The sequence below is a fragment of the Lepidothrix coronata genome, unplaced genomic scaffold (assembly GCF_001604755.1).
Source record: "Lepidothrix coronata isolate B3197 unplaced genomic scaffold, Lepidothrix_coronata-1.0 Scaffold161, whole genome shotgun sequence".
Taxonomy (NCBI): domain Eukaryota; kingdom Metazoa; phylum Chordata; class Aves; order Passeriformes; family Pipridae; genus Lepidothrix; species Lepidothrix coronata.
Genome location: NW_016690341.1, coordinates 1,600,515 through 1,623,515, shown reverse-complemented (window position 1 = coordinate 1,623,515; position 23,001 = coordinate 1,600,515). Strand labels below are relative to the sequence as shown.

The 23,001-nt window shown below is 40.0% G+C and overlaps 1 protein-coding gene and 1 long non-coding RNA gene across 3 annotated transcripts in view; one reads left to right on the top strand and one right to left on the bottom strand.

Annotated features, from left to right (window-relative positions):
• The window catches only part of TENM4 (teneurin transmembrane protein 4), a 603,620-nt gene that overhangs the window by 271,583 nt on the left and 309,036 nt on the right, over positions 1–23,001 (bottom strand). The gene's annotated exons all lie outside the window — the stretch shown is intronic.
• Positions 1–23,001, top strand: part of LOC108504389 — a 39,010-nt gene that overhangs the window by 704 nt on the left and 15,305 nt on the right. For both annotated transcript variants that reach the window (XR_001877090.1, XR_001877089.1), the window contains exon 2: positions 3,104–3,213. This is a non-coding gene — a long non-coding RNA (uncharacterized LOC108504389). The remainder of the gene's footprint in view (positions 1–3,103; positions 3,214–23,001) is intronic.

Genomic DNA, 23,001 nt, shown 5'->3' with positions numbered 1-23,001 from the left:
TTGGAAAAGCATACTGTAAGCAATTAATGGTTATCAGGGTCCAATCAGATTTTTAAACAAAACTGGGAAGTCAGTTTTTCACCAAACTGGTGAAAAATCCATCAGGCAAATGTGGAGGTCAGATATGTGCGGTACATCAATAAAAACAGGGGGAATATGAACACAGACATATAATACAGGACAATGCATTTAAACATGGGCTTTTCCCCTTGCTGAAAGTCATAATGATTAATCTCCCACATTTTCCCAAATACTGAAATGTTATCATGCAAAATCCGTCAAAATAAAAGAACAGTCAGCAGAAGAAAACCAGCAAACTTAAACAAAAAATCTGTTTCTAAAAAAAACATTTTTAACATAACATGGCACACTACATAGTTGTACAATATTTCTTACTAAACATAACTTCTCTTCCTTTAGAGAAGGACACAAATCCAAAACAATGAAGTGGGTTTAACATTTAAATCCCCCAAAGCTGGTTCTGCTTCTGGTTCTACCTCGGTCATCAGTTTTTCTCATCGTAAGCCCTTGGATGTCACCTCCTTGACATATGCTGATCTTATAAATTGCTAATTATAATCAGAGAAGAAATTTTGGCATCAGAGGCAAAGCTTGAGAACCAGGGAGAATATAGGACTATACCTATATGTGCTTAGAGAGACTTGTCACCCAAAGGAGAAAAGCCAGACTTGGTGGAGAGCCTACACTGCCTCATGTGCAGCATGCAGACCAAGGGCTGAAATTGTGAGCCCTGTGTGTTTTGTTATGATCAACAGTGGAGTCGTCTGGATCTCCTTCCTTCTGACAAGTCTCCAGACAGAGAAGTTCCTGCTTTAGGAATGCATCTTTTAGGGAATCTGCAGCGCACTTCAGACTCCCTGCCCCTCTTTATGGTGCCAAGGCTGTAATCTTCCCATTGTGCTAACTACTGGTAAAAACTGGAGAGAGACAGGGAAAAAAGGGAGCACGTGCAAGTGGATGAGCACTGCTTTCCCTCTTACAGTCCCTGACATGCAAACTGAGATCCAGCTCTAACTCTGATCTGCTCTTGAAAGAGCAAAGTCTGCTCTGCGTCATCCTCTTTGTTGCAATAGAGATTTGATGAGCCCTGACATGTAACAAAGTTTAAATCAGGACTTTGATTTGCTATGCTTTCATTACAAAACGGGGTGACATGTATTTCTAATCCTGTGTAGTCAGAGGCTGAATTCTAGTGTGATGATGAGTGAAATAGAAAGAAAGTGTTAAATCAGTGCCTTCCTATACATCCATACAGTTTTTCAGTGTACTTTGTAAGAGAAAGCACATTTTTCTAGCCATTAAGAAAAACAAACTAGATTTAAAAAATTGTTTCAGTCCTCTGACTCATTTATGCAAAGATAAGTAAAAATGCATTAAAAGGAGGTTCATGGTGTGACTACCCGACAAAAAAAAAAAAAAAANAAGTAAAAATGCATTAAAAGGAGGTTCATGGTGTGACTACCCGACAAAAAAAAAAAAAAAAAAGTGTGGTAAATTACAGTAGAGGTCCAATGCTCTCCCTGTGTTTTGTTCAGGCAGCATGCTTGGCATAACTATACATGAATTCTCTAGTTCGAACATAAAGAGCAGGAGCAGAATGAGCTGAATTTGGATTTGTAACCCTAAAAGCCAAATGTCAGCTTTTGTCAATCCACATCAGAAAGTTTCTGCCATTTCCACATGGTTGCAGGTTGTTGGGGTTTTTTTGGTATGAGCTTTCCCAGTTTCCCAGTATTACAGTTTTGGCAATGATAAAAGAAAAATAAATATGAATAAAAACATAACCAAAACCTCTTCAATTACAGCTTTGGATTTTAACCAACTGCAGCACTGCAGAGTGCACACGAGAAGATCTCGTGGGTTTTCACGGTCATTACATGCACTTCCAGCAGGGAATGAGCTGACCTTTACAAGGGAAGGTTCCCTAGGAATTGTGCATACTAACCGTGTTACTGAGGGCTGTGCTGCTCTGAAGAGCACTGGTGCATACCACTGTGCTCCCTGGAAGATTCCCTTTTGCCACAAACGATGGGGTGGATACAACAGGAGATTTTACCAGCTGCCGGATGAAAGATGGGCGCTAATCAGCTCTGCTGACAGCAACCAATGAAAATGGAAGGGAAGCAAAGGATACCTCCCTTTTTAACAATTCAACAACTCTGTTTGTAAGCATGTGTTAAGTTGTGGATCCTTTAAGAGAATTGCCTCCTTTTTTTCATACTTGGGCAGAAAACCAAGAATTAAATCTGACCTTTTCGCAAAAATTAAACTGAGAGAGAGATGAAAGCTACAAGTTTGTATCCTTCTCAGACAAGAATTTCATTGGATTTACTGCAACTGCAGGCCCAAGTAAAACAAGTAGGATTTGGCCTGTAAACTTTCATTCCAGCTGCCAGAGCAAAATTTCTAATTGATTAGTACAAAATAAATTCGAAGCAACACTGTGTTGCTATGGAACCTGAGCAATTAGAAAAAGTTTCTTTGCAGTATGGGCTGTTTCTCCTTCAAAAATAAAAAACAGAAGGACTAGATAACACATTCATTATGCAGAGTCTTGCAGTTTGGAAGCTAACTCAAAGAAAAACAAAACAGATTCCAAGTATGGGCCCCTTGGCATCAATTTGTAACAATCTTATATATCTGCTTGCAGTGAACAGTCAAAACTATGTTCTTTGGACTTGAGGCAGGAATAATAGACATTGTATGTCACTGTATGACTGTATGTTGCTTGCACATATTTAGAGGAAAACAGAACAGAACCTTCTATTTTATCTATGTGCCAGTACTTCAGACTAAAATTAAAAAAAAGATCAGAGGAAGATACGGTGCAGTCTCTGTAATTTATGAAAGTACTTAGGAAACACAAACTTTAGAAATAGGTTAGTACAAAGAATCTGTTTCCCAGCTTAACCGAGGAATTATGCAATATTCAGGTATCTGCTTTAAATATAGGGAAGAGGTAACCAGAGCAGACCCTAAACAGTTAGGGGAAAGTAAGACAAACAGTAAACATGCCTTCATTTTATAATGCACATGTGGCTGTAATATTTCAGAATTGCTAGAATTACTCTGTCTCTCACAGGATTTGGCCTTCAGAGATCAAGAGCTGATTTAAAACGGGTGTATTCATGCTAGTGTGAATAGAAGAGCTGCCAGAAATACAGAACATTCAAGGAGATACTTTTAAAGAAGGTCAGTAAATTGTTTCATGGACTATATTCAGTGGATTATACTCATATGTTTATAATTTGTCCCCAAAGAGGTGAAAAAGAGTAGATATACAAATTCTGACTTTTCCCAGAACTGAAATGACAAAGCAACAGGATTTAATAGCATTCAGTATACACAGAATGGTATTATCTGCAATCAATAAATCAGTAATATCAGCTTTTTTCCCCTAATAACTTCTATCAAGCTTCATTCAAGAACCTTTAAGGGCTTTACAAGCAATGGGTATGAAAACTTTGAAATACTGTTTCAGATCTGTTGGGATCTGTTGTCAGATTGGCTCCTACAATGGTCAGAGGGCTGGAACACCTGTGAAGACCGGCTGAGAGAGTTTTGGCTGTTAAGCAGGGAGAAGGCTCTGCAGAGACCTTCTAGCAGCCTTCCAGTCCTTAAAGGAGACTTTTAGAAAAGAGGGATAATGACTTTTTATACAAGCAGATAGTGATAGGACAAGAGAGAACAGTCTTAAACTAAAGGAGGAGCAATTTAGATTGGATACTGGGAAGAAATTCTTTGCTGTGTGGGTGGTGAGGCATTGGCACTGGTTTCTCAGAGAAGCTGTGACTGCCCCATCCCTGGACACAGTCGAGGCGAGGTTGGATGGGGCTTTGAGCAACCTGGTCTAGTGGAAGGCCACCCTGTGGGGCATTGAAACTAGATGATCTTTAAAGTCCCTTCCAACCCAAATCATTCTACGATTCTATGAATTAGATTTTCTAGGAAGCAGACTTACACTTTTGACAGATAAGGAAACTGAAGCACAGAGATGTGTAATAATTTGACTCAAAATTCTGTCATTTCTTGCATACTATATCTCTAGCCACTGAAATAGTCTAAAAGGCTGTTTGTGACATTCAAAATATTTTAAATTAGCAAAATTCCCACCAGAAAGGAACGACGGGTGTGGGCAGAAGTACTGTCATTGTGATTTCCTCAGTTCAACAACTGCAGTAGTTCTCACATAAGAACTTTTGCATTGTCATATCACTGACAATGCCTAGCCTTTGTACTACCTCAAAATAGGAAAGTTTCTAGGACGGTACTGTGGCACCAATGTCGGTAAGCACCATTACAAACAAAAGACATCTCAATACAGCTCTGGCCTTTAAAACCTGGCTGTGCGCTGTGGGTTCACGTGAAGGCTGTGTAAATGATAGCAGAATGTATTCTGTAGTGTGCTGGCTGGGTGTATTATCCTGTCAAAGAAAAGAGAGTGTAAACAAATGAAGTTTTTTTTATGTCCTCCTCTCACTTTGCACAGGAGTTTTGAGTGATTTTTATTGACATCGAAACAAAATCTTATTGATCAATATTAAAACTGTAGCAAGCCTTGTGCTGGAGAAAACCATGACCTGCCTAAACAATGCTTAAGTACCTCTGTCTGATAAAAGAAATAAATTAATAAATTTGTCTAAAACTCAGGCAGTTTCATCTCATACCATATCTGACTGCTTAAAACCCCACAAACATGAAGCAGTCCTGTAGAGCTGAGATCTTGTGTGAGAGCTGTATTTGCAAAGTGGCAAGCACAGTGGGCACCAGGACATCTGTGGATTGCTGACACACGGGATGAGGTGGAAAGGGCAGTGCCCTGCCTGCACAGCAGTGTTCGATTCCCTGCAGAATATAAAAGGCAGTAATTTGCTCCACTAGTATTTCAGGGCATCAGAGATCCTGCTGGATTGAGGAGGGGAGTGGGAAAATATCTGCCATTTTTCTTTTCAAGGTGAAGGGGAATGTAAATGAAGATGAGCCCTGGTTGTGATATGCTAGAACACTGGTTTAGCATCCACTCCCTCAGAGGTGGAGAAAGAAGGAATTTTCCTAAGGGACAAAGAGCATTCATGCCTTGCTCATGGCAGCATAGCAAGCCTTTCCAGTGGACAGCAAAATACACACCCTTGGAAAAAAAGCAAGCTGAACTAGTTGTCTGGAAAAACGTGTCAGTGAATCATAGGAGTAAGGAATTGTTGCACAGATTTATTGCTGCTCTTTAACAATAGGTGGTCACAACATTCTTAGTTCAACAGGGAATATATATCTTGTGTTTAGAATTGATTAAAAAAGCGGTCTTAGAAAACTACTCTTAGTTATTTATATGTCCTGAATTTCCACCTGCACTTATGTTTATTTTATTTAATTTAATTTTGTGGTTTTGATTTATAGTTATAAAGCCAGAGGGAAAAATGAATGAAACAAAGGGGACAAATGAATATCATCTTAACAGGAAAAACCTGGGCAGCTGCCATGTCACCAAAATTAAGAAATGAGTAGTTGTGCTTTGAAAATGAGAAATAATCATATGCCCTGTATGAAAACTGGCATATCGGGGAAAAAAGGGCCATGTGAGGTTAATAAGGACTGAATAAATTCACCTGGGCTGAAGTGGACTATGAAGAACACATGTTACATGGACTCCACCTGCCTTGTGAGTGATTTATGCTACTCTTCCACAATGTGTTTTTTTCTTCCCCTATGCTGTGAAGTTAGGCAATGTTTTTCTTTCTCCATTTACTAGGATAGTGCATTTCCTATCAAGGCAGTTTACAAAGTCACTGTTTGCAGGGACTCGTGAACATTCTGTCAAGGGCAGACCTTGAGCAGGCCCTGCTTTGGGTGGAAAACATCTAGAACGGCAGCAGCTCTGTAAGGAATGATGCGATGCTGGGATATATAAAAGCACATTGGCTGAATGCCTGTTATCTGCCTCTGTCCCAGCACAGATCATGGACTGAGCATTTGGGCCTTATCCAATTATTCCCAAATGAAGCAGAAGGTAGAAAGGGACAAGAAACAACGCAGACCTCAGATCTCCCTTTCCCCCAGCTCCTGAGGTTACTAACCTGACCCAAAACAGCAGAAAACAATTATCCATTGAGCAAGATGGAGAGGAGCAGGGAGGAAATTGTTCCCTTCTGAAATGCAGTTCCTCAGGGGCTTGGGGTGCTCTGGAGCAGCACAGCCGCACTCATAATTTTTTGCCAACAGAAGAAAATAATACAGCAGATTTTCAGAAAATTACACGGGCAATTGCCCGAGCCGGATACTCAGCTTGCTCATTTGTAGGCACAACAGTAGAAACAGATTGTGTAAATTAGCTACACGATTTTCTACAACATCCATCTCCAAGGCTGAAATCGTGCTGTTATTTAAAAGCACAAACAGGTAATGTAATTTCCAAGTATGTGGGAGATTTCTTGTATCTCTTTCAAAATCAAAGAAATAAGGACAAGAAAGAAAGACTTTCTCCTGATAGAGACAGTATAAACAATCCTAATCACCACAGAATATTTATATCATGCCTTGTGAAATATTTATGCAAGTAATTCACATCATCTAAAGTTTTAAGAAAAATGCAAGCCCCTAATTGTGGATCAGCATTACAAAAGCTTCTGCAGCTTTACTCAAATCCAACTTGTAAAAGAATAATGTAATTAGTAGGCAGTCTGATGAGCTGCCCATGAAGTGGCCTCTCTCAATCTGACTCTAATGCTCTATCTGATCCAAAACACCCAACATAAAGTATGGGGTTATCTGCAAATGATTACATGCAAATCTTCTAAAAGGTCCATTTCCCTGTATTTGAACACCAAACTGTAGGCTTTACAGAAATTGCTTTCTCTAAGCTTAATGTTAACCAAAAGGTTTACAGTAGCCTTGCAAAACTTTTCCTGATAGGCTTGTTCAAGGCAAAGAACCTTGTCATGCTCCTGTTACCCCAGCAGGGAAGAATTATTAAACATGGGCCACTGCAAGGTTTTTTCACCTCCTCCAGCAAATAAAAGTTACACAAATACCTCTTATGGTGGTTGGCAGTGATTTTCTAAAATTAACTTTTAAGTAATGCCAGAGGAGACAAAACCATAGAGTGCTAGAAACCAACCAAAATTGCATGACGTTAGAGCCCACCTACCAGGGAGCAAAACTAATTCCTCCTACAGCCAAAGCACCACAGAATCAACAAGTTTACCTCATGATCAGCGACACACTCTGTGACTGTCCTGGCCACTGGTGATGGGTTCTAGCACACCTTGTATGTAAAACAGTACCCGACAAGTAACTATGCTGTTAAGGAATAAAATGTGTTTTTCCACCTGTTAACTAGATAACCACAAATGAGCATCTCTTGAAAGGAATGAAGGTTGCAGCTGTTAAGAGAAATCCAGGAATTGTTTGGGGAAACAGAAGGGTAATATGTCACTGTTCAGCATAGTCACAGTAGGGTCTGCCTGCAGTCAGGGAAAATACAGCTTTATCTTCCAGAGGAGACTTATTCTGTCTCCAGTTTGAGTTGGAGTGTCTCATTTGTCTTCACTGACTATACAGGGAGCCTTGGGTGATCTTTACTTGTGCATAAGTGAAAGTGGCATGAACCTTGGGTTTAATGTCTAGAACTTGCCTGAAGGTAAGGTAATCTCACTGAGATGTTTTTTTCAGTGATATTTTGGTTTGCTCTGTAATAGCTAATCCATAATTGCCCCATCATATGTGCAGACTTAGCACTTCCCTTCCAAGCTCATAGACAAAGGTGCTGTGTAGCAATGGAAATGGAGACTGAACACACAGGCAGCTGAAGATAAAGGATTCACAGAAGAACTCTGAAGAAATATTATTTTGTGCTTCTCTTGGGGAGAAACATAGTCTGCCTGAGTAAGTACATTCCAAGGAAAACATATGACTGCAGATCTCTGGAGTATGACAAAGGGGTAGGAAAGATATACTGCAGTAAGAACTCTACCTGCCTATCCATAAGTGCTCTTGTGAGGAAATTTGGAGTGAAAAGAACATTGCCTTGATACAAAGATTGCATCTGCTTTTATTATTGTTAAAATTACTGTTGACTCTGGATTTCTATGCTGCATAAAATTAATGAACTTGTTCAGCCTCTTACACTTACTAGGGCAGTTTCCTCCTGATCTCAGCCTTTATCCCCATGAGGGTTGGATGCTTGCATACTTAAAATTGTATGGGAGTTGTTTGCCAGTAACTGTTATTCTTATATCCTAGTCAAACTCCCTTAATTTTGGGAGGACCTTTTTTTCCAATGCATGATTTCAAACAAAGCAAACAGCCTCTGTGCAACATCTAAGAGTCACAGTTCAGAAGATCATTTTCTTTCTTCAGCTGAGAAAAGAGATCAAGGCAATTTAGTACTAAAAACCACTTCATAGATCAGCTTCTAAAGGGATCTGATTAAGAAGAAAGGTTATTTTCCATCTCACTGTCTGTGAGCTAGCCCTGGGGCTCTGGACTTGAAGCCAGTAGAAAGCGTGAGGCTCCTGTGGAAGCGGAAGCAGAATGGCTGCACCAAAATGCTACTGAGACTCAGTTCACGTGCTCTAGACACAAGAGCAGAGCACGGTGCTGCGCTAGAGGGGCCGCACGGCGCTGTGCTGCCCCGTGCCAGCCTGCAGCACACCTACGTCTGGATCTAGGCACCCATGCTGATAGTGGGTGTAATTCCTTTCTGGCTTACTCTGAGAGAGGCCCACTGTGTAACCTGGGTAAGAACTCTTCAGACCTGTCTGATCTGATCCTTATGCACTGGATTCTCATTTGTCATCCACCTCCTGCCCCATGTGCATTTGAATCTTGCACATACACTATGATGGCACAGCTCATTAAAAACAAGACCAATCCTGCATCTTCCAGTATTTTCAGTCAGTTTTATCTATTTATTCTGCAGACTTTTCAAGGCATGGACTACTTCGCCTTGTGTGCATGTAAAGCAGGCAAAACTGCAGGACTTTGATCTTGTGTTTGGTCATTAGGTGTTCTTGCAATGCAAGATGTAAGAGTAGGGAAGTTTGTGCTCGAGTAGCTGTAATTATTGTGGAGGAGAGCTGTGCTCAATGTTCTGTAGGCAGTGAGAGGCTGAGAGTGTCCCTTCACTACAATCTGCAGGCAAGACAAGTGTTGCATTTCCAGGGAGGTCAGAGTAGAGAGCACACACTTACTGAAAAAGATGCAAAGAAGATGTGCATCCCTCATTGCTCTAATCCAAACTTTCCCCTTATAAACCTGCACTTCAGCTTTGTTTTCCCAGAAACCTTCCTGAATTCTTGCTGAGACAAAGAGCCAAAATACAGTAGGTGTAGGTGATGCTCTTCCCTCCTGGGAAAAATTGCCATTTCATGGAATTGCCCAAGAAAATGCAGAAATATGACAATACTGAGCCAGAAAAGTTGGTGTTGGACCAAAAATTGTGATTTGCTTTACATTTGTTTCAGGCTTAGAACAACATTAGAAAGTAAAGACCAACAGCCGTGCACAAGAAGAAAGAAATGGATAGAGACAATTTTTCAGGTTATTGAATGACACTTTCAGTCTCAAAAAAAAATGGGAATCATCTTTTTTCCTCCAAAATTACTCTGTGTTTCTCAGCAGGCAACAGAACAACTTGCAGTGCCATAGCAAAACTTTTTTTCTCCAAAGCCTTGATTAATATCTTTAAAGCTGCAATCTTAGTACCTTAATTATTGCTTTACTGACTTCTACCTTGCAAGTAAAGAATTTTTACTTTGACTTTTGTTCAGTTCCCTGCTCAGTGAAAAAATATGAATTTTTTTCAAGTCACTATAGAAAGATTGATCCCAAATAAGAGAGATTTTCTGGATAGAGGGAGGGTAATGATAATTCAAGACACATTGCAGGCACATGAGAATTGTTTATGAAAAAATGTTTAAAAATCCCAGTAGTTCAGAGAAGGGTGGGCTTCTCTGAAAGCAGCAGAGCTAAATACAGGGAAAAAGTATACCTGGTGTCATTCACTGAACAGTCTCTCTGTCTCTCATTTCTCCCAGCCTTTGTCTGGTTTTTTTTGAGTGATGGTTAAAGGAATTGGTTATCTTCAAGAAAAAAAGCTCTTTTAAAAAGATGAGAGCCATATAAGAAAATAATTCAGTGATTGGAAATATGGCACCTTAACCCATCTGAAAGTGTGATACAGGTTTTGCCAGAATAGAACACACTGCTGGTCCACCTGACTTACTATCCCTTCCCCATCACTAGCTGATTCCAGCAACATAGTGCTCTCATAAAACAGTTAATTACACCCAATGGTATAAGGGGAAACTCTTTCTAATACTGCATAGTAACCAAAGCTATGCAAGGAAGCAAGATGGCTAATAGACCTTATTTTTTCCTGACTGTTGAAACAGTATGTGCTATGTGTATGCCAGCTCATTGGTAATTATTTTTCTCAGGTGTTTGCCCCAGAACTAACATGTAACAGGTAGCTTTGCATGCTAGTGATGAAATATCCCCTGCTTTTCTTTTTTAGATGTAATAGTTTTAATCATGGTAAAATGCTAATGGGAGAAGAGAATCCAAATGTTTTGGGTGACAAAGAGCCCTTACTGGTTATCTTGTCCATCTCTAAGGTAGTTATTCACTGTAGCATAGAAGTCCCTTCTGTAACAAGTTTAATTTTAAATTCCTGATCAATTAGTCTGGGCAGCCTGTTCCAGGGTTCTGGAGGTCCAACTACGCCCACTCTTAGATGTGCTTCTGTTATACTGCACTGAACACTCTTGAGCAGGCTAGTGAGCAGACTCAGGAACGTAGTGGTCTCTTTTATCTCTAAATTTGATGATTACCTGCCTCACCTCTTTGACAGGCTTGACCTTCTGTACACTACTCAGTAGTTTATACAGCTATTTTCTTTCTTATGATTCTTTTTGAACTAAAGACCCTGATCTGCAAGCACCATGCAGACCCAGCTGCCTTTCATCAGTACACATATGTGTCAGCCAAATGCCTACAAGTGGAGAAGCTCTGACTGTACAGTCCTTGAAGCACTTCTGCAGACATTACAGCAGTTCCACCACACTTTAATGAGCAACTCTGGCTTCAGTTTTGTCCTAATTTTTACCTTTCGTGTATCTGCACGCACACTCATATGAGCTATGTTTTCCTCATACTCTTTTAAAGTTTGATTGAGCAGCACTTACATGCACAGAAAAGAGGCTCTTTTTTCTCCTGGAAAATTTTTCAAGTGACGCTTTTCATTGAAAAAAACCCAACCCCCCCCCCCACACACACACACAAAAACAAGCATGAAAAATAAACCCTTGAAAAATCTATAAGTGGAAAAAGCTGTTCAAAATATATGACCTTTTTATTTTATATAAGATCAGTTGCCTTCAGTTCATAAAGTGTTAAAAATCAAAGGAGAAAGCAAAATCAATGCAAGTGATTCTGGTGAGATTTCTGAAGTCCCGAAAGGTCAGCAAACTTGATCACTTCTAGGAGCTGTCCAGTTGCATAGGTTTCCGTGCTTAAGTGTCTTGCTACTTAACCTGCTGGTTCCCTGATTTTTTAACATTAAAAGAGTTATCTATATATACAGAGAGAAACACATCTGTTGCCCAACCTTGATGAGATAAAGAGCCCCCTTAAATCCTCAAAAGGCTTAAAAGTAGCTAATACCACCCAAATTGAGTGGAGCCTAGAATCAAGGTTTCCTACTTCTTGAGGAAAGGCTCCAATTCCTAAATTATTTTAGAACACATCAGTGTTATAATCACACACCCATCATCAGAAGATGGCCTCAAAGACTGGCACTCAAACACTTCCTATTATTTCCACTGGAGGACTTAAAGGGATTCATGTAGCAACACAGATGTGAGGCACCCAAGCTACTTATGCCATCAGGGTGGGAAGGGATTCCCTATGATATATTGACTCTGCTTATCTTCAAGGCCATCTATGTCCTTCCACTTCCACCTCCACACACAATGTACAAAAAGCAGAATTTGAATGGCTTTTCCATATAGACTGGATTTCTCTCAAAGTATTTGGGACCAAATGTCCCAAATTTCTTCAGGTTTCTTAGACTGCTAAGTTACGTGTGATTGAGTAGGCATAAAAGCCACAATTTGCAGACCTTAGTCCTGGGAGTAAAGAACCAAAATTCACCTTTCCTTCCTTAAAATGAAATGCTGAAATCATCAAGTGTTTTGGCCCTGACAGAGAGCACATCAGGTTTTATGGGTTATGTTGAAGCTTGATTTTTTCATAGGTGCAGAGAACCCAGATCTTGTGGTGAAGACAGTAAGTGGATTTTGGTATGTTTCTTTATATAATCAAACAAAGTTATATCTAAGAGGCAAGGCTTGAAATTGTTAACTGACATAATAATAAACATGAGTTATTTCCAAATATATTTCAAACTATCAGAAGTCATCTGCACACAGACTTTGTACAGAAAGAATGAGTTGTATTTTTAGTGTTCTTGCCTGAAAAAAGCTACTGTCTATCCCCGTGCCTTTGGGCATAAACTAACCCACCACAGGCCCATGGGAAAACAACATACATTTGGAGATGCTTTAAGGAAAACAAAAGCTCATTGCTTCCTGTCATAGGCTCGGTGTGTACAGAAGCTACAGTGAAACTCATTTACATTTGAATTCTAGCCATGGATAGGTAAAGGTGCTGCTGACAGGTGCTGTGTCTGAAGGTTCCTGAAGGCATTCCTCATCTAAGGCTATTTCAAAAGCAGTTCTGGTTGGATCTGTCTGCTGGTCCACAGTAACTGTGCTGCCTTATGGTTTTTCTTTCTTTCTTTTCTTTCCCCTTTACAATTTCTTATATGCTGAAGCTGATGCAAGGATAAATGTGAAAAGGCGTGACATTTCCTTTTTGTTAGATGCTTGTGATTTCATTATGCGTGTCCCTGAAGGTGGCTTAACCAGCACCTGGTGCTATTTGAGTATTCTGGTCTTCCAGTCAATGAAAGAGTCTCTGGAATCAGGGAGCAATAAAGCTACTTCATAATCAAAGTAGTCATTCTGGTGTGAACATTAGAAGTTCTTTCACTCACACACACACACACACGCACACACAAACAGGGAGAAAAGGATTTGATAGCCATTATTCTATGCCATTTACCCTGCAAAAATATATACACTCATACAAGCTCTGTTATAAAGTCTCAGCAATTTCTTTAAACTTGCACTTAGCTGGGAAGTCTGCTCTTTCTGTTTCAGATTTGAAGAAAGCTTGTCTACTTTTTCCAAGTATATCACTTCTAACAAAAGATACTACCTGTGCCTGTAAGTGTTTTCTTGACTAACTTGTCAGATTATCACACCTACAAAAAGATGCCACTAGGCTGATATTTCAAGGTCTCAAATGACATACAGATGTTTGCTGGCTCATTTTGAGAAACAACTTTCTACTACAACATAGGTTTTATAACTGTATTTCTGACACTTATAATCATTTAAAGCTCTTCTGGTAGTAAAGCACCAAACGGATTTCTCTACATCATCCTAGTTTTGGTGGGGAACATTCACATCCAATAATAAAAAGATGTGAAAACCTGATGTGAATTACATGGAATAAACCTATTTTTTAAAATATAAGAAAATCTAACACAGTCTCAAGCAGCACAGATAACAAGACAAGGTCAGGAATCTGAATGTATCCATTTATGACAAATATATACTTTTAACATAAATTTAACTTTTGAGCTTTGCTGTATCATATCACTGTTACCATCCATGTGAGCAAATAAACATAGGCAACAGGAGCAAAGGCCATTTGGACTACTTGGAACAAATGGGGAACTGAAGCCTGAAAACATGAAGAGCAGACTAGAAGTTAAATCTGCTGTGAACAGTGTGGGGAAGACAGCCAGGAGATGCTAGGAAATCCTACAGGATATGGGGAAGAGACAAATAGATGGGAGAGTTTTGTATGAGACTGCAAAATAAGATATAGAGAAAAGGAGCCGGTGAAATAATGGTGATGAACTTGGCCATTGGACCCACAATGGGAAAGCATAGCTGTGCAAATGATTTTCCATCTGGTTTACTCAATAAAACATACATATGTTCAGAAAATGTGTCATAGGGAAAAAACTTCAGCTGCTGTAACTTGTGAGCTAGGTCAGGTAGAAGAACAGAGATTGGACTGCTGCTCAAAATCTCCACAGCAACAGGCATATCTGCTGTTTTTGTTAATGCTAGGTGGAAAATGGAAGGGCTAACATTTTATGTAGAGAAAGCAGTTGTGTCTGATTGTATGCAAATGCTAGTTTAAAGCTCAAACAAACACGGATTTTCCCTAACTGTGAAAACAACTCTTGAAGTCATTAACTTTTGTGGTTCCTCAAGAAACGGGTATATTTAAAATAATTTCAAACTTGCTTGGTCATTGTGAAAATTCTTGCTGATTTTTGTAAAATAAACAGAATTCAAGGTCTGCTTTTGTTGTGCGCAAAGGTCAGTTGGAGGAACAGGAAAGGTTTTGTGATGTATTCCATTCTTCTTTCTTACTTGCTATTGCTGTGATGCTGTGGAGCCAGCCAAGAGATGAATTAATGAATATCTCCTTTACACTTCCTATTTTATCCTTCTCATTGGTTACAAGGTGGGTGTTAGACCATGGACTGATGGAACTGGCATTATAGTTTTTGGAGCAGTGCTTTTCAAACCATTATATTTTCCCGATCTCATTTGTTCATTAATTCAGCAGTCTCTTTCACTATGGCCAGTGCTAAAATCCATACAGCAATGATACAGCTAGCAAATTGCACATTGCTGTGTAGGCAGGAATTTCTCCCTTCAGATCCCTGGTAAGTGATAAGCACATGCCCTTGAGCCTGAGTTTTTTGCAAATTCCTGTTGCATTATGCAAATCTCTAGAACTGGTTAGAACAGTTTCTGAATAACAGCATCTTCTGCTGCCACCTGTTCACCAAGGCCTTAGGAATCACTAGAAGAAACTCAAAATCCAAACTCAATTTCCAGATTTGTCCAGCTGAACAATTTATCTGACAAACTGATTGACAGAAGCAAGTTTGCTTCTTAAGAGGAGAAAAACAGATGAACAGTAAAGCTACCAGGCCAAAATCTTCCAGTGAATCAAATAAGGGCACAACACTTCCCTTGATTCCTACCACAGGGCTCTATTCACTTGATCATCCCATTTGCTTAAGAAACTTTAGTATTATTAGAAAAAGAGGCATTGAGATTGAAAAGAAAGTAAATTAAACCAATCTACACCTCACACCTTGGTGTTTAATAGAAATCTGCAATGAATTGGTGTGTTTTGTGAAAGGTCTGTTTTAATAAAACCTGCCTTCATCTCAAAAGGGACTAGAACCAGAGTGAAATGAACACTAATAGTACCAGCTTATCGGCTACTCGGTAAAATCCTATTTATAAGTCTATGGATGCTAATTAACTGTCTTGCAATGGTAAGCAGAATTGTGTGTTATTCCCAAATGAAAGCATGGAAAGTGTTAAAGAAGACACCACATTGATTAATGTCTAGCCAGGTGCTTTGTGTACCCAAACTCTTCCTTTCTGACAACTTTTTCCCATTATTTTCCCTTTTTATAAAAAACTCATATGAACTCTCTCAGCTACTTTTTTTTTTTTTTTTTTTTTTTTTTCAAACTTGGCAATAGAATCATGGAATTATAGACTTGTTTGGGTTGGAAGGGACCTTAAGGTCATCTAATTCCAACCCTCCTGCCATGGGCAGGGGGACCTTCCACTATACCAGGTTGCTCAGAGTCCCACCCAGGCTGGCCTTGAGCACTTCCAGGCTTCCACAGCTTCTCTGGACGACCTGTGCCAGTCCCTCACCACCCTCACAGTGAGGAATTTCATCCTAATATCTTATCTAAACCTGTCCTCTGTCAGTTTGAAGCCATTACCCCTTGTCCTGTCACTCCATGCCCTTGTCAAAAGTCCCTCTCCAGCTCTCTTGTGGTCCCTTTAGGTACTGGATGGTGCCCTAAGGCCTCCCCAGAACCTTCTCTTCTCCAGGCTGAACAATCCCAACTCTCTCAGCCTGTCTCCACAGCAGAAGTGGTCCAGTCCTCTGAGCATCTTCCTGGCCTCCTCTGGACCCACTCCAACAGGTCCTCATGCTTTTTGAGTGGCCCAGGGCAGGTGGAGTCTCAGGAGAGTAGAGTAATAGTACAGTGAGCATCTAAGGTTGTGTCAGAGTCTGAGCATACCAGAAATCAAGCAGTAGCTTGATAATAAAGTGGAATGAGTGCATTTACGATTGATCTCTGAAGAGAGATATTATCTGATAATGGTGTTAAAAAAACATATGGTCTTTATGAAAAGACTTGTAGGTAGAAAAATCTACTATAGGAAATCCATATGTATTTGTAAGCCACATGACAGAAATGTGTAGTTACAATGTAAGATTGATGGAGTAGGTTTAGAAATTGTCTGTGAGACTCTCAGAAGGAGGTGGAAACACACAGCTGGCTTCAGACAGGTCAGCTCTGGAAATGAAAAAGCTGTGAGGATATGAATGGGATGCATCCTACCTTCCCACAGTGTGTCTCTGAGCTTAAAAAGCAGTCCTTGGCTCTCTAGGATTGGACTGGACTTGCCAGCGCAGACTAGAGCCATCAGAAAACCCAGAGGTACTCTGACATGATGCATATAAGCTTAGGCTTCTCAGGTCTCTCAAGAAGTACAGGCTTGGTTCTTCAACATGTGCCTACATACTTTGCTGGATAAGGACTTGGGAGGGAGGTGGATGTCTGCAATCCTTAGTTTGAAATCCAGCACTCACAAGTGTGAGCATCTGAGCTCTGCTTGCCATGTTCAAAATGTGTATCACACATTGACAGAGCTGATTACCAAAGGTCATTTTCCACACAGACCATTCTTATTGATTTTAATCAAATTACTAAGAGTATAAGGCGTTATTTAATGAGACCCAGGGAAGAGGTGGTTGGAAACCACAGTATCCCAGATTCTGTTGGCTGTGTTCATGAAGAGGTACATTTATTCTGTGAACAACTCCACTGAAATCAATGTGCATGCCTGCGGAATACCTCTTTGACCAGCCTGATTTAGAGAAAAACAACCTGGCTTCTTTGGATGAGAAAAGTTGCATAGAAGTATAGCATTATTTTTATACTCTTTCTTATTAATATATTAAACTCCACATCATTCTTCAGGGGAGATGAAGCAGACCAATGCTCAACACAACTGTAGGTTACAATCACCTGTGTCATTCTCTCAGATAGATGGCTTTTACATGGTGTATCCTGGACAGCCAAAATATCAAGAGGGTAATTTGTCTCTAAATTATGGCTGTTAGTAATTAATCCTCTTTTACTCTGGACTTGAGTGACCTTTATAAAGAAGCAGTTTAAGTTAAAAAAAAAAAAGGGGAAAGAAATGAGCTATCTCTCCACAAACATATACACTTTTGTCTTAAACTTGCAGCAAGAACTATGAAAAGAATAAAAAAATCTACAGCTGACTCAAAATATAGCCCAGAAGATGTATACTAACTCACTTCTGCTGTATTTGAGGATAAAAGACTTTCCTGTAATGGTAGTGGGAAGCCTGTGACCTCTCCAAGGCTTGCCAAAATTAGGTCATCTCTGTGATAAACTGCTCAGTCCTGCATTTCCATCTTGAAAAGTTTCCTGATGAAGTGAGAAAGAAAATGTCCGGCCTCTGTAGATATGGTGTTTCTTAAAACCTTGATCAAAATCAAATGTCTCCCACTCTTTATTAGGGACGTTAAACAGAAGCAGCTGTGCGAGGGACATGCTGGCTGTCAGCATGACCTTCAGAACTGGTACCTGCTCACTGGTAATTACACAGCGTTGGCTGTTTATCATATGGAAAGTGAATCCAACACCTTGTAGGAAATACCTTTGAGGAAACAGAGTCATGATGAAATGCTGCCCTGCTTTGTTTCTGTGGGTGAATTCTAGCATTTATAAAAATAAACTACTTCCATGACAGATAAAAAACAGACATGATTTTTGTGCAGACTGTTTGGGGTGAGACATCTCTGCCTGTTTGTGTGATTGTCTTACTTGCAAATTTTTGGTTGAACCTTTAGTTCTGTTAAAAAAGAGAGGAAACAAAATACCACTCTGAAGCTGTCCCAAATGTGTGGAGAAGGGTAACTTGTTAACTTAGTTTTTTAAAGAAACACACATATGAGAATATGTAGAATGATTTGTGGTGAAACTATCTTTGTGTTTGGACTGCCCTCTTTTTTTCATGGTAGGCAATTTGGGTTTGGCTGGGAAGGTTAAGTAGGGAAAACCCTATTTCTGCAGTATTTATTTTTTTCTCATCTGAAAATCTGAGAGCTTATCTAAAGAACAGTGGCGACTTCTCTTTCAGATATAACAATCTCTTCTGTCTCAGATTCGTTATATGTGATTTTAAGCTCCATCTAATTGAGACTGCCTTATCTATGTTATTCTTAGAAACCAGAAGTTAATCCGTAAGAGCTACAAGTTTATCTTTCCCCTTTCTAGCCACATCTCAACTCGAAAAAGCCCATGCCATCACCCTGCCTTGCCTCATTTATCAAAATAATACAGCCTCTAACCCTTCTGGAAGAACACAATGTGAGATATGCACGGCAGGACACCCACATTCCCAGGCCTCTTCAGGGGGGAGAGGGAGGAGGAGGGAGCTGTGTCCCTGTACTGCATCCCTGTGGTTCCCAGGAGGTTTGGTTAGGTGGCTGAGACAATTGTATGGGAACGCAGCATGATGGGAGACGTAACAGCGTGATAGAACTTTGAACCTTGTCCTTATCCCCATCTGAAAGCCTGTGCCTGGGGAGGATGACCAGAAATTATCACCTCTCCATGGGACCCAGAAGACTAAGATGGTGTCTGAGTACCAGTCCCCAGAATTGCATTTGGTGCACAGAGAAAGCCCATCCAGCTTCTTTTATGAAAACCAGTGTATTCCAACCTGAGCCAAATGTCCACATGGTAAATGATTACATTAGGTGTAAAAGTTCCCTTAGAGAACTGAGATCTGTGTTTATTTGCAGAATAGGTGAGGTCTGCTCTTAGGGTTAAGTGAGGGAATGGGACGTTTGCAGGAAAATATTTAAATAGTTGTGGTTCAGTGAGTGCAGATTCCCGGTAAACACTGTAACAGAGATGGATAAAAAGGGTTGGGAAGGTAAGCGCTTGTCCAGGTTTAGGCACAAGTTTAGGCACAAGTTTAACAATTGCTTTCTTAAACAACTGTTCGGCTTTTTGATTATAAATATGGAGTGAAAAAAGTTTCCCACTTGCTTGAAGGGAACAGTCACTTCTGATGTTTCTCTTACAGACTTTTTTGATGGTGTTTTCTTTTTTGTCATAATGAAGCAATTAAACCAAACAGTTCACAGGGAGGTGAATACATACACCTAATGCATCCAAAGTTTAGATCAAGTCTCCAAATATGAGAGGATCAATTTAAATATCTCAAACCAATTTATTCTCAACACTCAGGGTTTTCCAATTCAATTATGTCACAGAACATGATGTTTTAATCTTCAAGGAAACCTATCAGAACACATACTGGTGGTCCATTGAAGGACTGGGTTCATCTAGAGAAATGGCAGTGCCAGGGACACTGCTCTATTGGCACAGTGGGGAATATGTGAACTTAAGTGTAAGCCAAGTCCTGAAGCACAAAACGTGTTTTAAGATCAGTGAGTTGGACAATGTTGTTGATCCCTGCAGCAAAGAGGGAAGGTTTGAAAGAGCAACAACTGTATGAACGGCCCAAACATGAATACTTAGTTGATGGTTCACAGAGTCGGAGGCATCAGGAATGGAAAAGACCTACAGGGTGAACAGTGATTATTCTGCTTCAGTGCTCTGTCCTGTGTTTCAAACTGAACACAGACTTCCCTGACCCAAATGTATATTTTAATATGTGTATTGTACAATCAGGTTGATTTGGGGTCCTGAATCAATCTCTTGTAGAAAGAATATTAAACTGCAAAGCATCAACAGGGATTTAAATAACAATAAGGGGGTTTTTGTTTGTTTTTGTTTGTTTGTTCATTTGTTTCCCCTTCCCTTCCCTCTTTTATTTTTTTCTTTTTATTAGATTTTGAACACCAGCATGCATTAAACTATCTGCAAGGCCAAACAAATATTCCTTTCCAGAAGTGAAACATTTTCTTTCCATAGTGTTTGAAATGGGTACGTACAATGCAGGGATTCCCACCAAACAAAAATCTGCTAAACAAAAGTAAATGTTTCACCAGCTGAATGCAGAGTGCATTCCCCCAGGAGATGAATTTTGGTGGTAGAAATAGCGAGGTATGTAGGAAAAAAAGGTGAGATTTTCCAAGAACAGGAAATTGCTCTAACTCATCCTTATGGAATCAGGGACAGAGAGGAGGAAGGAAGTGCAGAGTATGTGAAGACAATTTCTGAGAAATTTCAGCTTGTGACCATATGTGGCACTCATAAGCTCAGTGTGTGGCTATATACATGCTGACTTACACAGCCTGCAGGAGAACTTAGGCCTGAAATACAGCAGGAGAACAATGCCTATCCCAACAGTCTTTATGGCATTTCAAGGCAACATACTTGCACAACTAGAGATAAATGCCAATAGAAGTCACAAGAGCCATTGCTATATGTGAAACAGTGCTAGCAGTTTATTCACAAGAGCTCCGGTGTTGTTACTGTAGCCCTTCAGAAAGCCCATGGAGCTTGCTGTCATTTTGATTCTGGAGACCACCCTTTGATCAAAGTTTTCCTCAGCTTTTCTCCTTTTTGACAAATCTACTTTCTTCCAACTCAGTTGCTCTATTTAAAAGTTTGCAGGCAGCCTGAAGAAGGCAAGCCACAATTTCCTTGCTTGGTAGCAGTTCAACACCCTCAGAAGTAAAGGCACAAGATAGGAACATAAGTACAATGCTGGAGAGTCATCCTAGAGGAATGGCTGTCCTAGCTACTTGAAGCAGAAAGAAATTAAATAAAATCCAAAACCAGAACATGGAAAGTTTTTACAATGAGGGTGGTGAAACACTGGCACAGGTTGCCTAGAGAGGTGGTGGATGCCCCATTCCTGGAAATGTTCAACATCAGGTCAGATGGTGCTCTGAGCAACCTGATAAAATTGAAGATTTACTGCTCATTGCAAGGGAGTTTGGACTAGATGAGCTTTAAAAGTCCCTTCCAACCCAATCCATTCTATGATTCTGGGATTTCCATGTTTCTCCAGATCCTGATTGTGTTATAGCAGCTGCATTCCTCCTGCTAACTCTGCTCTCTTTCCTTCTTAGCCTATCTTAAACCTCACTTCCCAAACAGACTGGCTTTGCTAGTGGGTCCTAAGGCTGAGAACTCTCCTCCTTGTTCTACGAGTCTCAGTATAAACATGTCAATAAATAAAGTGATATAGTCTTGGCAATAAGACCTGGGCTTGTTTACCTGTGCACCAAGCCAATCAGAGGCAGTTTAGTCATGGACTCTTTTACTGTGGTTTAAGTGGTTGGCCTCAGCACTACCGTACATGGCTGCACAGCTTTAAGATTTACAACAGACATGCATGTTTGGCAAAGAACAGAGGTTACATGGGCTTATGCAACATCCCCGTGTAATGTATTTACTATCTCTAAACCTCTTTGGAATTTCTTTGGATGGGAGCCCTTTGAGCGGGAAAGAGACTTGAAAAAGATACTAATTAGAAACTTGCTAAAGAACCTAACAGATGACAAATGTCTCCAGCATTGAAAACTGGAGGTGAAAAGATCATTTACATCTTGTTTACCTCTTCCTACCTAAGATCAGCTGTGACACTATCCTCATAAATTATCATGTACTTTACTCTGATAGACTTTAAATTACTCAAGTGATAAGGTCTATAGACCATGCAATATGCTGTACAGTAACTGCAGTATTTTTTAATGTAGTTTTATACTCTAGGTAGACTGATAAGAAGACTATTTGGTGATGTAGCTGGGGGGGTAGAACACTATTCACTTTTTATCAAGCTGGCCTTTAGTGAGATGGAACTGTTATTCTCATTAGCAAAAGCAACAGAATACTCTACACAAAAGACTTAAATACTACCATAAAAGCAAGCATCTGTCCAAATGCTCCTGAAATGTATAACAAAATAATGTTTCTGTCACCACACTTAATTTCTATCAAAGACCAGTCTGATTGCTGAAGAAGTTCATTTCACCTTGAAAATATCTGCATAAAAAGTCAAGCTTAACATAATTCAGGCTTCAAACCCTTTCTGCGAACTTCCTCTAAATGTGGTGACCCTGTGTTGCAGGCTAATGCCACCCCTGAAGTAGGCAGTTATATCTGAGGGGCAATTAACCCAAAAATAACAAATCCAAGTTACGTTGTGTCTTCAGGCAAGCTGCATAACATTCAATCCATACCAAAGTGCTCTTCCAGCTTTTTAATTTCAGGTATTTGACGCTCAGGTTGAACTCATGCCAGTGATTATTTGCATCACTTTCCAACCTGCAGCACTCTGTGTCTGAGTTACTGTCGTTACATCTTTGAACAGCACCAAGACCCATATGGCTTGATTTACTGCTTCATGGGATTGAATAAGCAGCACAACATTCACCAAATTGCTCTTTTTCAGAAAGATCCTAACGATTCTTGTGCACTCCATATCCAGCCCAACCGATGCAGACTTCCCTTCCTATTAAGCGATTTTCCCATAACTGAATGTATTCTGCACATACTGAGCCTTTTTCCTCGTCAGATATCTGAGCTGATCCCCGTGCAGCCTAACCCTGAGAATACGTCCTGTGTGCTTAGTGAATTTTTCATGAATCCAACATTAAATCTTCAGGCTTTGAGGTGCACTGAGGGAACTGACATGTTTACCCTTCCAGATCTGCACCACTGTTATCTTTCCTAAGAAAGCACAGGAGCACGTTTGTTTTCCAAAATAGGTGTGGGCAAAGGAAAGACCATGGTCCTCGCATGTCACTCTGCTGCCACATCATCATTCTTTC